The sequence below is a fragment of the Bidens hawaiensis genome, unplaced genomic scaffold, assembly GCF_021521415.1.
Source record: "Bidens hawaiensis isolate Kalapana, Puna unplaced genomic scaffold, B.hawaiensis_p1.1 tig00062845_1, whole genome shotgun sequence".
Lineage (NCBI taxonomy): Eukaryota > Viridiplantae > Streptophyta > Magnoliopsida > Asterales > Asteraceae > Bidens > Bidens hawaiensis.
This window is the reverse complement of record NW_027501282.1, coordinates 3,172-20,462: the sequence shown is the minus strand read 5'-3', so window position 1 is coordinate 20,462 and position 17,291 is coordinate 3,172. Positions and strand designations below refer to the sequence as shown.

At 33.4% G+C, this 17,291-nt stretch overlaps 1 pseudogene; it reads right to left on the bottom strand.

Annotated features, from left to right (window-relative positions):
* Positions 1–2,489: 2,489 nt before the first annotated feature.
* LOC143603816 (aspartic proteinase PCS1 pseudogene) lies at positions 2,490–3,779 on the bottom strand (annotated as a pseudogene).
* Between the last annotated feature and the right edge of the window lie 13,512 nt (positions 3,780–17,291).

Sequence of the window (17,291 nt, the reverse complement as noted above, 5' to 3'; positions counted from 1 at the left end):
CATATTGACAACCGCGCGTCGAAAGGTTATTCAAAACACTGATGCCGGTATTCACCGCATAAATAAGTGGGGAAGTCGTTGCGTGTGGACAGCGGCAAAACCCGCATAAACACAAGAAACGACAAAAATTTCTAAGGAAAACATGAGGAAAACCTTCACGCAGGTCAGTTATAGGTGAAGTTTGGTCATCCCACTAAATGAAAGTGACGGTCCTACCCGCACAATCATGATAGAGGAAACTGAACACTAACCTATTGACAACCTCGCGTTGAAAGGTTAACTTATTCAAAACACTTGGAAAATGGCTAAGTTAAACTAAAGTATGCACGAGCGAATCATATATTGTTTGAGGCAAAACAAGTGCCAAATTAAACTATAATATGCATGAGCAAGTCATATAACGTTTATAAAGCAAGTCAGAAAGATTCAAAGATTCAAAAATAAGAGGGACTACACCCCTTTACCTTGGTAACCAAGAAACCGTAAGACAAGTGCGGGTACAGTGTCAAGGCGAAACCCTTCACATACTTAGCACCTGCAGGGAATTGAAGCCAAGAATACCTTGGGAGTCAAGTAACTATAAGACGAGTGCGGGTACAGTGTCAAGGCGAAACCCTTCACATACTTAGCACTCGCAGGGAATTAAAACCAAGAAGGATCTTCTGGGCCATGCTTGTGGAAAGGGAAATAACATCCCCGCATAGCGGGAACGTTGAGAACTAGATTGTTTGAAGCTCCAAGATGGAATTGGTTGTTTAACATAATTGATCACTATGTCTAAAACTACCAAAACCTCGTGGAGAATCTACACAAGTGAAACTCAACGCTCCTGACTTGAGAGGAGGTTACACACCTACCCGCATCATACCCAAAGATCAAGCAGAAAAGTCGGGAATTTCTGCACTTGACATTAGGAAACCCTCGGGAAGAATCCCCGCGGAGAACCTTAAAACTAAACCCTTTTCAAAACCCCTTGATTAAGTCCAAAAGTTCACCTCACTTATTAACAATTCATGAGAAGAACATTGGACTGGGGGGGACTTGAAGAGGTAGGTCCCAGCAGAGCCCAGTTGGACCCGCAAGACTCACCTCGAAGAGGGACGTTTGCGCAGTTGGACCCGCAATACTCACCTTAGAGGGACGTCTGCGCAAAGACCAACTGGATCCGCAGGACCCACCATGCTCAGAGAGATGACGACCTTACGCGCAGTACGCAAGCTGTTCCCGCAGGAAAAGCCTCCCAATGGTGACGTACCCCGCCTGTTCCCGCAGCTGCGGATACTAGCCATCAGGGAAGGCTACCCGCACTAATAGCAAGGCTACACGCACAAGGCACTAACTCTCAAATAATTCAGTAATGTCACCTGAAGAAGGAATGAGCAAGCCGGGAATACTCCAGCCCAAAGCCGGGAATACTCCCGCCCAAATGAGCCAGTCCGTACGCTTCTGGAGGATCTTTTGTACTATACCTGCCAAGGTATGGACAAAAGATCTGACCAAAACAGCGACAGCTCACTGACAACAGTATGACGAGCAGCACGCTCTAGTACTTAATGTCACTATCAGCCGCTGCCTACTCACCAACCCTTGTCGTGGCACGTACATAGCCTGCAGTTGGTGGAAAAGGAACAGTACACAGCCGGCCATGTCACTATCAGCCGCTGCCTACCCACCAACCACCAGCATGGCACGTGCGTAGCCCACAGTTGGTAGAAAAGAAATATTATACAGCTGGCTGTACCTGCTTGGACACCTACATTCGGCTATAAATACTCCAACACCTTGGAACGGTATTATCATCTTATCTTATATCTTATCTGCTCTAGCTATTTCTCTTAATATACACTTATATTCAGAGCAATCTAGTCTGATTCTCACGCCGGAGGGTGGTCACAAGGAGGTACCCCCCTTTCTCAGTGACGAGCTCACGGTGTCAGTTTTGCAGGTCATCAGAAGAATAACCATCTTTGCCGGACCTAACCCTCGTGGGAAACATCTATTAAACCCCCAGATTATCCGTAATCTGCCCGGGGTCATCTAGTGTTTCTTCAATTAAGAAAAAGATCGAACTGTTATGAATGTAGACTATTTTATAGTCCGACCCAAAATTTACGGGCTTTATGAGTTTAGTTATTTATATATATATATGTACGATGCTTGTATTGTTACTGTGATAATCTCTAATGCATGAACGAGTTTCCTCTCTCATTTTTCTTTGATTTATTAAACGTTATCAGCAAGGCGCTAAATTTTTTAGGTAGGACTATGTATATGGGTTTGCTAATAGTGGGTACAGCTACTATCTACTATTTACAGGTGAGTTATATGAGAATGATGTCTTTATAGCATGTGTTGACACCAAAAAAAAATGTTATAAGAATAGTATTGATTCCATAATATTCAACTCTAAATACAAAACATTTACTTCTAATCTAAACTTTATAAGGGTCATGTCACGTTTTAAGAAGTTTATAAACCAAACCAACAAATTACAAGTCAATTCCAAGCTTTTGGCCAGCAGAATCACACCCAACCTCAGCAAACCCGACCCGATTACCCACAAGATCATACTCCATCCACATATCTTGTTGATGGTGATGCCCGATCACATACGCTTCGATCCCTAACAAATCCGAATTCCCAAACGTCAAGCAATACACATCGTCACTCCCCGTCAACAAACCCGCCACTTTTACCAACAGTTTCTGACCCGAAACCACAAACTCCGCGCCCCGAAACATCATACTCACACTCGGTAACACCGGTAACCCGACCCGACTTTTTTCCACCCGGTAACAAAGATCCATCACACCCTGATACACAAAATCCGGATCCTCGTAGACCCGTAACACGTTCCGGGTTTGGTTTAAAAACTCGTTTCTCAAAGCGGTGTAAACCGGGCCGAGAAGGAACGTGAATTGGGTACCCGAGTCAATCATGGTTTGACCCGCCCCGGTATGGTCGGGTTCGTATACTGTTTTGGGTAACGGTAAAACCGTACCCGAGACCTTTATTCCCTCGAGCTGGACCGTGTATGCAACACGGTTGTAATACGGTAATGGCGTTGATATTTTAACCAACGCCGTGTAATTTAACGGACGTGTTAAATTATTATATTCTCCTAATATTAACACGCCCGTTAAGTCCTGACCCGCAATACAATACGAAAATTGTGGGTAACCCATTTGATTAATAAACGATAACGAACCCCGGTTCATTCCAATTAACCCGGTGGATAATAAATCCTCGTTCTGATTCGAACTCGAACCGGTGTCCATGCACCCAAACGTCACGTTTCGGTTTGCGGATCCGTCCGCGAACCGAAACGTGTCCAACGCGAGGTTTCCTTCTACAGAACTCGCGTCGGCGTAGGAAAGTGTGGCGTGGCATAAATTATTATTGTCACAAGAAGGTGGTACGGTGAAGTCACGTGTTTGTGTCGTGCAAATGGACGAGGAGCACGGGACAGGTGTGTACGAGGTAGAATGTAACGGGTCGTACGAAGATGGAGTGGTGGGTGTTTTTTTGCAGTGGAGCCATGAGAGCTCTGAACCGGTGTCTAACACCATGGTGGCCGGCTGAGCCGGTGAGCCGACGGTGAGGATTATTGTTAGGGAGACATTGTGGTGGAATGAGAGCTTCTTTGGAGGGTTTGTGAGTGGCAAAGATGTAATTGATTGAATCTTTAGGGGTAAAATTGAAGATCTTGTTTGTAAGAATAAAGAGCAAATGAAGAATAATTTACAAAGCAGAAGAAGAAGATGATGAATAGTAGTCATGTTACAGGGTTTGTGTAAGGGGTGGTTAATGGTTTGTTGGTTTAATGTGTAAATATGAAATACAAGAAGGTTTTTTATTTTTTTATTCTTTTTTAGAGTAAACTGCGGTTTTTGTTCATGTGGTTTATCTAGATCTATGATTTTAATTCAATAGTTTTAAATTTGCAATTTTCGTTCTGGTGGTTTCATTTCACTTGCAATTAAGCACGACCCCACTAACCCTGTTAAGTTTGATCATTAAATCCATTAGCGTGTCTCTTACGTGAGGGGTAGTTTTGTAATTTTTCTCCCCAAATAAACTCCAACCCTAATTCGCAAGCCCCCTCAAGTGAGGGGTTGTGGTGTATTTGGGGGGGAAATGGACTCCCTTACGTGAGGAGCATGCTGATGGATTTAACGACCAAACTTAACAGCGATAGTGGGGTCGGGCTTAGTTGCAAGTGAAATGAAATCACAGGGACAGAAATCACAAATTTGAAACTATTGAACCAAAACCACAGATTTGAATAAACCATAATAACGAAAACCGCAGTTTACTTTTATTATTATTAATTGTTTTTTTTGTGGTGTTGTTTCTCTCTCACATGGAAACTGAGTGTGTGAGCATTGCTGGCTATGTTTTGTGTCATACAGTGGATGGTTAAAAAGGACACAATACTTTGTACTAGGTGTGTGTCGATTTAAGGATGTGTGTGGGTTGTGGAGGGCCTACCAAAAAAGGCACATAGTAGAGGTTTTTCTTGTTTTTGGAGTTGTTTTGTGGGCACTCTTTATTTGAATTTGAAATTGCATACAAGAGGTGTGTTATGTTTGTTAGTATATATGAATATTAGCGAAATTATCATGTGATCGACGTGTGAAATCGGTAAGCGATTCTATAAGCTTATAAAAATCTGTTAAATATGTAGGGTTTTTTTAGTCTGTTGGTTATTAGTTATGTTTATGTAATTATTTTATTTATTGTGGTTTTTAACATTCGTTGTGTTTTTTATTGTTTCAACAAAAATTGAGCAAATAAATGCAATTTATTGTGTCGATTTAAGGATTTGTGTGGGTTGTGGAGGGCCTATCAAAAAAAAAAGGCACAGAGGTTTTTCTTGTTTTTGGAGTTGTTTTGTGGTCACTCTTTATTTGAATTTGAAATTGCATACAAGAGGTATATTATGTCTGTTAATATATATGCACACGAGTATACGGGAAATATTAGCGAAATTATCGTGTGATCGACGTGTACAACCTATAAGTGACTATAATATGTAGGGTTCTTTTAGTCTGGTGGTTAACTGATTACTGATTATGTTTATGTAATCATTTTATGTATTGTAGTTTTTAACATTCCTTGTCTTTTTTATTGTTTCAACAATAACTAAGCGAAAAAATGCAATTTATTGTTTATTTTAAAAAGGCAATCTTAGAAATTAAGAAATGGATAAGTGAAGTAGAAGTGAGAGTCTCTTGGTATTTGATATAATGGATTTTGTTTTAGCTACTTATGATGAAACTTAATTTTGAGAATTACAATACAAAATAAACTGAACTGTGTATGAACCGATATTGAAAGGGACAATTGAAATGGATATTTTCTAGAAGACCTTTTTTCTCTAGAAATCAAATATTTTATTTTTCAAAGCTGTAAACTGAAAATAACATTTTGGACTAAAATTATTTTACAGGTTGTCTATTTATTTAATTTTATTATTTTTACCAACTAAAGTCTAAATTTTGAAGAAAGAAGATTTACAAATTACAATAAGATTAGTGTTGTGAAGGCGTGATCCATGCAACATGAATATAATTGTGTCGTGACACCGCATCCCCTCAAGCATTTTAGGCGTTATGGAGGCCAAGCATGATGTGCATAACAACGGCAACACAAATATTTTGGCCGGTCCACCCCGCTAACAATCAATCACAAATTATTATTTTTTTTATTTTCTTTTAGTTATTATTTTAATACAATAGGCAGTTAACCCACAAAATTTAAATTAAATAGATGACTAGTTATCTACGTAATGTAACATTCAACTTTTGTTAGTTATTCACTTATTCCATAACACAACCTAGGAAAACCCTGATTGCAAATTCATTGATTGTTTTCGTAATTATTATTTTAGCATAAATAATAAGTCGTTTCTCTTCATTTTCTTTTTAATAATATTGACCTTTCAAAAAAGAAAGAAAGAAAATGTAACACCCCGGTTTTAAGCGGAATATGCCCGGGTGTAACGTACAGATCATTCAAAGCTCGTAACGCTATTAAAACGACAATAATTATATTTAATGCATTTCATATCATCAAAAGTACACATATTGTTCATAAATAAAAACAAAAGATAACACTTCATCGAAAAGTAAACAAGTTCTTTATTTCAAATATCCTAAGGCAAGCTAATGATCTTCGTCCTTAGCACACCATCGGTTCAACCTGTAACACGTTGAAAATAATATATTTTATCAACAATTAAGTTGGTGAGTTTTCATAAGTTTTTGTGTATACATATATATAGGAAACTCGCGATTCAACAATCGTAATGCAATAATTATTCAAGCGTAAAGTAAATGAAAGCAAGTAATGTCGTCCTCCCGTTCATTTAGCCGAAGCCGTTGAAGTCGGGGAAATGAGAACCGCCTTACGTAAACAACCGGAGTCGTAACGTTAGAAGGCGCGTGAACGTCCCGTCGGACCCTCCCACTATGTGTATGCGTTTGCGTAACTTCCACCATAAAAACAATAAATACATTGCAAGCAAAGTTCACGTATGATCATAAACAATATGCACGAATAATATTAACATGTACGATATAAGTGAATCGGTTTGTAAACAATCACATACCTAACGAAAGAAAAACTTGTAACATGCTACCCCAAAAATATTATAAAACGTTAAAATGGGGCTATGAAGAACTCACATGGACTGAAGAATACGGTAACGAGAAAACGGTTAAGATTAGAGCAAACTAGTTGGTCCCGCGAGAATTTCCGACAATTTGTCCTAATTATTAAAGCGTAAATATAATAAATACTTGAACGAAATAAACAAACAAGACACAAAGAGATGAGTTTACAATGGTTTTGGGATCGTTAACGTATTAGTTATATTTTATAGAATATCGATAAAAGTGTAATTAAATTCTATTAATTTTAACGAAGGGTTATATTTGTTTATTAAAGAAAAACATTTAAAATATAAATACCGTCTTATCTATGAAAACGTTTTAGGTGATAGTTTAACGAGGTTCCGTTTAAAAAGATAAGAAACACATTTATTATTATTGTTATTATTATCGTTGTTATTATTATTATTATTACCTTTGTTATTGTTTAGGTAAACATAATTATATAGATATAAAAGATTATATATGTTTATACATATATGAATTTGAAATTTTATTTTAGAAATTTATCGAGGTTCGGTTTGCTTAAACGAGTGTAAACAATATAGGGTTTTTATATAATTTAGTTTAATAATACTAATTAAAACAATAAAACAATTTAACTAAAAAATAAACAAAATCGGACCAGGGGGAATCGAACCCACGTCCTTGGCCGGTTCAGGTGTTTTTGCGTCATCTGCACTGGCCATCTGGGCCAGCGTTTAACTCGTTATTCTTACAGAAACGATTATATATAACCAGTTGTCCAAACAAAGCCCCATATCATATAAACCCTAATCAAAATAAATCACAAATCGAAGGTCCTTTACCCTCTGTCGATTAAAATTGACAGAGGGGTTTCAATAACCATAAAAATCCGACCAAAACCCAAGTACTAATTACCTGTTACAAGTAAGAATTGAAGGAGAACAACAAGCTAGGGTTTCGGCTTGAACTTAAACGAGTCCAAGAACAGGTTCAACGATGTAATTAAGACGGGGCTTAGTTTCGCAGTGTGATAGGAAGTGTGAGGTACAAGTTAATTGCGTTTTGGGTGAGTATTTATAGGCTAACAAGGTCAAGTTCAGTCCGCGGCTCGAGTTAACGAATTTGATTATAATTGATTCGATTAGTTGGCAATTACGCGTTATTTCCATATGGGCGACTGGCGTGGAGGTTAAGCCTTCATAAACTCTTGATTTTACGGGTCAATTGAATCAAAAAGATGTAAAGGGGGGGGGGGGGGGTGTCGTCGGTGGTGATGGGAAGAGAATAAAAGGGGGGGAAAGATTTTTGTTATTTTGCATTAAGGTCCCTTAGGTTTGGTTGTTGGTTAGAAGACGTAAAATCTTTGTTGTTGGGGTTAAATTTGTATATAATCAATACATTGAAAGCCTCGTTAGCAAATGACAAATGCGAGTGACGTGTAAAAAAAAGAGAAAATAAATAAATAAAAACAAATTCGACGATTTGTATTAATTATGAAAATCCGATTACAAAGGGATAATAAAACAAATACATTTATTGAAACGAAAATGACAAATGTCACAGAAAATAACTCTTAAAAATTTTTATTTATTTATTAAAGCCGGTTTTAATCCCCATCCAATTTCCAAAGACCGTTCAAAATGAAAAAAGAAATGATACTTTAAAGAAAAAGGTTAGACTAGAACTCTAATTAAATAACTTACATAAAAAATGATAAAAGTAACAATAATAGTTTAAAGAATAAGTTTTCATGTGTGATATATTTTTATTTTCAATAAATAAATATTTACATGTTGCTTGTGAGTTTTTAGATGACCATAAATTTGTTTGATTACTAAGGATTTAGACTTATTTGGTATAATACACAATCTTATATGGTTATATGACGTTCTTTTCATATTTAACGTGAATATTTTTTGGGGTAAAGTTCGTATACAAATAACTTTTAATGTAAGGAACATATAAACAACTAAAGTAATTATTATTGCTTTATAGTTTTTGAATTATTGTAATTATATCATACTTCATATTTTGTAGTATAATTACTCAGGTTTTAATCAACGAAGTAAATATTAATTATTTTGTTTATTTGTCCGTTTATTAGGTTAATTTCAATTGTTCATATTTTTTGTAAAAAATTAAAGTGGAAGGGCTAATTTGAAATTTTTTTAAAAATAGGCCATACGGATAGTAAAAATGGTCATACGGTCGTTCAAAAATCTGTCATTCATCGCATGGAAATGAGAGTTTCGTCGCATTAGGGTCATATTATACAAAATGTGTAAGTGTTCGCATAATCCATTTGACGATTTGTTCAGACTTACGACTTTTTCCACCTTGCGTTATACGTCTCCTCTCTCTGTTTAGGCCCACCACCTTGTTTTACGCATTATCTAGCTCCGGGTCATTCAGAACTTCATTCATGCATACAACTCGCCTCCAAGCTCCTTATAACTTCTTGGTGATTGTTCTTGATGTCATGAGCTTATTCTTCATTTCCTAGTTGGATTTTGGGATTATTACTTTTGTGGTTGCTTGTTTTGGTGTTTGGAAGCTATTGTGAATCATCTCAATAGCTATCGGATGCATATTTCAAGTCTTGTACAACTATAGGGATGTGATAATTGGGCACCATCCCTTCTTGTAGACACCAGCTTGTCAGGGCCTATACGACCTGTATGAGATCGTGTGCACGACGATGGTACAGAAATGTCTATGCTACAGTTTGCTCAGTTTATACGCCTCGTATAGTTTTCCGTGGATAAACTATATGCCTTGTATAGCCCTAGAACACCTCATCTAGGCCTATGTGACTTTTATATGTTTATACGACTCAGATATATCTGCAATGCTTGTATTTAATGGTTAACGATGCCTGACAAAAAAGCTAAACCTATAAGACTCATATAATCCTATACGAATCTTATAGATGATGCATGGTGTATGTATATAAGGTGGTGATATCTGGTCAACGGGTACCTGTATATATTATTATTTAATAGTTTAAATATCATCTTTACTTATTTTAGTTTATTTTAGCGAAACCAATTTTAATTATGATTTTACACTTATATTTTCTTAAAACTTTAATATTTTTATATTTATCATTTTAATAATTTCTCCTTGTTTTAGGGAATTTTTAATTTGTTTTGTTTTTCTTTTGCCTTTTTATTTATTTTAAATTGGAAATCCTTTTCTTTTTATTTGTTTTCTTTTTAGTTCGTTATCTTTTGTTATGAAAGCATTCATTATGTTGACTATTACGACAAGTTTAATATATTATTCACCTCATGTTGTTTGTTTTTGTATTTTACAATAATTTGACTCTTCTTGTGAATCTTGTGCTGAGGATACGTTGAGCATCATGGTTGCTTTCTTTAAACCATCCAGAAAGTAGAAAATGACACTTTAGAATTTAGAGTGAACATTTTGTTGCTCATCTTGGGAATACATCTAACTTTCATATTTTCTTTTACTGGGCAACTTTATAGAATAGTAACAGTTTTAAAAGTGTTCTAATTATGTCACTCAACTTTAAAAAGTGTTCCAATTAAGTCATCCAACTTTCATATTTTATTAAATTAAAATTTTTAACTTGTTTTTTTTAGCCCTTTTATTTTTTGTTTCACATAGGAATTCTGCTTATCTTTTTTTTTTTAGTTGACGCTGAATGGCGACGTGGATTTTATTTTATATTTTTAAATTTTAATATAATTAACGTTTTTTTAAGTTTTTTAAATTTAACTACATATATTGCAAATTCTGACCCCCGCATCTTATCCTCCATTTCTTTTTTGGCGCACAAAAAAACCGGTGATACTCGATTTGAAGATTTAGTGACCCGATTTGACGAAAATATGCATGAGTGACTTAATTGGAACACTTTTGAAAGTTATTTATTATTCTACGAGATATTCCATTTCTTTTACCACAGAGTTCTTCTCTTGTCGACAACAATTATGTAGAAAAAAAAGTGGTGGTGTTTGATATGGAGTATTGCGTATGGCCCATTATCTCTCTTGTGAGCAATACATAGCAAAGCAATGAGGTATTTGTATCCTTGGATTCATCATGTCAGCAAATATTGTCCATTGTGCATATCAAGAGCTTATAGATTTTTGTTGCCCGGGAGAAGACTTCCTAGACGGTCACCCATCAATGGATTACTCAAAGTGTGTTTGTGATACTCGAGACAACGCCTTCTTTATGACTCCAATATATCTCATGTGAACAAAACAAAAGGATGTGAGATTTTTCTAAGTGTGACACAATTTCTATTGACCAGTCATTTTACTCAAGTTGTGATATATCATGATTTTCATTTTCTATGTCCTTATTGAAGTTTTGATACATGCTAAGTAATTATTTAGACCATTTGTTTATTAACATGAGATTGAAGTTGTGATAAACGCATAGACCGCATAAACTGATTAAGGTAGAATTTGATTCAAACTGCTGAGGCTAGCTAGATTTTAATTAAAGCCAACAAATTTACTAGAAGATTTTATAAGAACCTATGATTATAGAAGTTGTGACATTTTATTTATATATGTTAGTTAATAATTTAATAGAAATATAGTTGGTTGTATAGTAAAGACTAAAGAGTGGGGATGTGTTCATGATTTTTCCTTTTGTATTTTTAACTCTTGTTTCGATTTAATAGTCAAGCCAGTTGTCTATTTCCTCTTTATTTTACCTTTTTAGATTCTTCGTGATTATTTAAATTTTATTTGTTTTTATAAAATTTTTGCCTAGTGTTATTATTTTACACCTGTATTATTAATATTCTAATTCTAAAAATATAATAAAAACCATTTATGCAAAATCTGAAACATACAACTACTCTTTGAACTTTGAATAAAACCAGGTTAGAAAAGAATATGGAATTTTGGAAAGTGTTGCTAAATATAATATACTAAAACTAGTATTAAAGGAGCTTTAATAATGCATTAGATTTTTCCAAGGGACACTAAAGTTTATGAGGTTTAAAATGTTGCAAAAACTCATGTATGATTCTTGCATCATACATACTTGACATATGAAAGATATTTGTTTACTTAGTTTAGAATATGTTGGAACCTATTCCCACGACTGCACGAGGGGGTAAAGTTCCTAACAAGAGTTCAAGGCACAACCTTAAAATGTCTTATACTTACATGATGTGTAGTGATAAGGATCCGACCCTAACAGTGTGTAATGTTTAAGACTTCACTTCTAAAGCTATGAACACGACTTTGAGCTTTCGGTTAGGTAGCGTTTAAGAGTAACCCAGCACATGTTACAAGTGAGTTTTGCAAGGTCTTGACACAGCCCGAAGAGAAAAATAAGTTAACCCACCGACTTATAGGGAGAGGGAGTTGTATGAGGGCATTTCTGATATTTTGCTTGAGGTATGTAGAACGATCTTTGTGACTTCATGTTTGTCACATGATAGATTTGTTAATTCTTTTGAAATTCTAGAAAAGATTTATCACCGTAGTAGTTGTGAGGCTATTAGTGAAAATAGAGATAAGTTAAAAGAGTTTGTTTTTAAGGTTTTCAACCAAACTCTTGGTATTAAGTCACAAAATTGATCGTTCAGTAAACTGCGGTTTTAATTTCTATGGTTTGTTCAAATATGCGGTTTTAGTCTAATAGTTTCAGATTTACGATTTTCGTCCATGTGGTTTCATTTCATTTGCAATTAAACCCGAATTCACTAATCACGTTAAGTCTTGCCGTTAAACCCATCAACGTGTCCTTCACGTGAGGGGCAGTTTTGTTCTTTTTCTCTCAAATAAACTTCAGTCCTAATTCGCAAGCCCCCTAACTACATTTTGAAAATTTTGGAATCGACCAATCGACTCAAAGTAAATGATTAAAACCAACTGTGAAACCAAAATACGACCACGGTTTCAATATTTTAAACCAAACCATGAACACCCATAATTATTACTTGATTACCAAGACATGTTTTCAAATACCTGCCGCATTGCGCGGGCACACAGCTAATTGTTAATATATTCACATTTGTTTCAATAGAAAAACACTTGATTATGTAAATATCTAACTTGATACCAACGTTGACATTGGCAGTTTAAAGCCGGTGGTCCCCATTTCGACAGGTTGCAAGATTGTTTTTTAGTTTTTACCTTTTATTTTATTCATTTTTTATTGGAAGGTAAATGAACATTGAATTTTGTTGAGTATAATATGAAAGATTTGAACATATATTTAATTTGTTTGTTACGTTTATTAAGGTAAACTAGATTTGGTAGTGATAGAGCACAAAGAGCATGAATAACGTAGATCGGCTTGAAAGTTAAACTCATGAAATAATGCCAAAGTAAAGGCATTTTTATCTTGGATGGTGTCGATTTCTAAGCAACCATTACAATGCACGTAAACGGGTACATGTGTATGTATGTATTTATGTTTGGTAGTATCTTAACTATTCTATTAAGATGTTATCTCTGAATCGGCCATGGATACAGCGCGTTTAATTCATTAAAAATGCACCTCTTAATTATTTATTGAGTCTGTTAATAGTAAGCTCAAGAAAGTAGAAAATGAGGAAGAAACTATTCGTTCATCGGCTCTTAATGATTCAGCATAAAATTTTCAGACATCCCCTGGTTAATCGGTCAGGCCCCTACTATCGGCATTGTAGAGATATTTTAAGAAACCTGCGATCAATAAGTGAGAACACATGTGGTCACTTTTTTGTTAAAATATTATTAAATTCGTGTTCATCTCAAAGCTTTTGGATATCATTTTTCTTGCAAATTAATGGTGTAATTCGTGCTACAGTTTTTGTTTCCAGAGGATATTAAATAGGGATCCCTATTAAATAGCAAGGTTGAAAAGAGTATATTCAAAATAATAATAATAATAATAATAATAATAATAATAATAATAATAATAATAATAATAATAATAATAATAATAATAATAATTTGATAATGAGATTTCGTTTCACTTTTTAATCTATGTTTGAAAGTATATTTAAAGATTAGGCCTCACTTCTTTAGTTCTAAAAACGTAATATTATGACACTAACAACATCATTTATTCTTCACCGTTGTGTGTAAAATATATAATATTGTATTGGTTGTGTCATTTGGGTTAAACAAATCTTTGCTAGTTATAGTATGATATAATATTCCCACACAAGCTAAAACCGAGGAGTTACCTGTAGCTTGGAACGTACGAAAACAAATCTTTGTGTTGGCAACGGGATGAAAAGATGTCTGAACCTGATTTTGTGTCGTGATTGTCACACCATAGGGTGGGAGCAAATTTTGTGTTATCTGAAGTTCTTGGTGAAGGGCCTTTTAGCCAGGTTAAATCAACAACTGTGTCTGCTTGAGCTTTCTTCTTACTTCGTAGATGATCAGAAACTTCTTTTATGTTCCATGATATATGATTAGAAATTTAGAACCCAAATAGATAGCATGTCGGGCCTTTATAGACCATACAAAGATTTGTGTAACAAGCAAACATGATCTGAATGTCTAGGGTTAACAAATCTGTGTGGTTGATGAAAGCAAATTGTCTCCTTGATGTTACCGTGTAGAAATGTATTCTGAACATCCAAGAGGCTATCGCTGAGCAACAAGGGAAAGATCCACTCGGATGGTCCTTGATTTAGCAATCGGACTAAATGTTTCTTGATAGTCAACTCTTAGTTGCTATCAGAACCTTTTGTCACAAGACGCACCTTGTATCGAGTTACCGCACCATTTTGATCTTTCTTTAATTTGTACACCCAATTACAATCAATAACATTAGCGCTAGAACTTAGAAGTAGGAGGTATGAGTGATCAAAGTAGAACACACCATTGAATTGACCCCGTTTATTGTTTGCTCCATCGTATCCTTAACCTCTCAACATCTTAAAAGTTAATCCATATTCACAAAGGGGTAGTGGTGCAGCTTATTGCCCGTTTGCCTTTTGTTGCGATGTAATCCCTATTATTGTTGATCCATATTTAGCAAAAAAAAAAAAGAAAAAGAAAAAAAAAAGTCACAACTCTTCGCTAATAATCTTACCATCCTACGTTTTTTCCCCCTTAATCGTTCGTTAACAAATATAGACTGGGCTTGCTTATCACTTTATTGGGCTGGTTGGAATAAATGTAGAATATGTTGTCCGATTAAAAGGCCCAACCTGGGCTTCGGCCCGCTACTGTTTGCATGGCGGTGGCTCTGCTATTGGCGATAGGAGGAAGGTAAATAGGGAGAATTGAGATCACTAAGGTCTCAAATTCATCACTATATTTGTTTATAAGTTCTAGTTTTTATGTCTATGTGACTACGTACTAGTTTTATTCACCTATATTTTAATAAAGTAAATTAATTGTAGACATGTGTCAGTTTGTAGTTAAACCTGACTTTTTTCCCTTCAAACTAATAATTCTGTCATAAATCAATAATTATTCACTTTACTTTTACACTCTATTTGTATTATATCTATAACATGATTAAATTATTCACTTTACTTTAAACTTTATTTTATTATATAATAGGTTAGGTACCCCGTGTAGAACACGGGTTAGAATAAATAAATTTATTTAAATAATAACATAGTATGAAATATAAAAAATATGTTCAACATATAAAAAATATAATATATGATAGAATAAATTACACAATACACAATATAGAAATAAAAATTAAAAATTCATAAATCTCTAAATATTTCTTTGCTTGTAATTTAATTTGTAACTTTATCTTTCATATTAAAATTAGTAGTTTCCCTTTGTTTTTTGTTTCAACTCTAGATAATCATACATAACTGACCATGTGTTAAAACATGTTGTCTTAAAAACAAACAAATTATCTAAAGCGATTGATCTTAGCTTTTATTAATTTTCGTTACAAAACAAACATTGAGTGAGAATTTCTTTCTTTGAAATTAATTATTTTATCTAAATCAACGTGAAAATTCATTACTTATAAAAGCTTAATAATAACTAATATAATATATTTATATAAAACCAAGTAATATATTTATATTATTATTAAATTTTTTAAACTAGAAAATAATTATTAAAAGAGAAAATAACATACAAATAGTGAAAATAATAAAGTACGAAACTATTATTAAGAAAAAGATATATATATTTAATATAAGAGAGGTGAAAAAATTTTGTAAAGATCACTCATGTGTAATATCATATGCTATTAAGACCCGTGTAGAACACGTGTTATAATAAATAATTTTATTTAAATAATAACACAATGTGAAATATAAAAAATATGTTCAAAAGATATAAAGATATAGTAAACGATATAATAAATTACACAGTACACAATATAGAAATAAAAAAATTGTTGAAAATTCATAAATCTCTAAATATTTTCTTTATACAAAATTTATAACTTTATTTGTAATTTTAACCTCCATATCAAAATTAGTAGTTTTGTTTTGTTTTTTCTTTCAACTTTAGATAATAAAACATATAACTTACCATGCGTTAAAACATGTTTCTTAAAAACAAATCAGCTATCTATAGTGATTGGCCTTGGTTTTTATTAATCTTTATTGCGAAACAAACATAAAGTGAAAATTTATTTATTTGGAATTTGAAATTAGTTATCTAAATCAACATGAAAAATCGTTACTTATAAAAGCTTAATATTAATAACTAATACAATATATTTATATAAAAGTAAATAATATATTTATGTTGGTATTAAAATTTTTAAATCAAAAAATATTAAGAATAAGAAATGTATTTAATAAGAGAGAGAGGTGGGAAACTTTTGTAAGAAGTTTTATTGTATGATGCCATGTGGCATTGAGAAACCTTTATTTATTTTATAGTATAGATACTATACATATTTATAAAAGTAAATACTCTTATAAATTATAAATACATGGTTTAAATCTATCAACTTATTTTTTTAGTTAATTTACTAAACTATATATATGTTAAAATGTAATAATATATACCATTCACTTTCATATATATAATAAAGTTTATCATAGTCAGTTTCTCGGTTTTTTTATCAATGATTATTTCAGGTTTTTTGTGTAACTTAAATTTGATTGTTACGGGTCAAAAGTTGTTAAATAGATTGTGTGGTACAAGTTAACCACATTTGGCTCAAAATTTTTATCAATGCTTCTAACTTTTATCAAATTTAAAACATTTGTGTGAGCATTGACTTTTCCTTTAATGGTGATTAAAATGTAGTGTGTGAAATATGTCAAACAAAATTATGCTCAAGTGAAGCAAAATATTCACAAAATTGAATAAGTTAACGTGCTATTTTTATGTGCTGTCATTATGGCAAAGCCAATAATTCATTTTCATGGTGTAGCTCAGAACTATTATTGTAAGAAAAGTCTATTTTTGAAATTGGTTCATAACTAATATTCTTTCAATTATATATATATATATATATGATTATGAGAACCAAATTTCCAATAGATGGGCTGTTCTCGGGTATGTTTTTGCACTTGCGTTATTATTATTATTTATTAAGTTCATTTTAAAAAAAGTCATTTTCTGATATAAATAAAATCAATTTATGTACACACAATATAAATGTAATCATTTTTTCATGTACAATATGTACTTATTTGATTCATTTATAACTTTATTATTTGGATTATCTCGTGTGTTACACGGGCTCTAAAGCAATATAATAACTGATTACAAT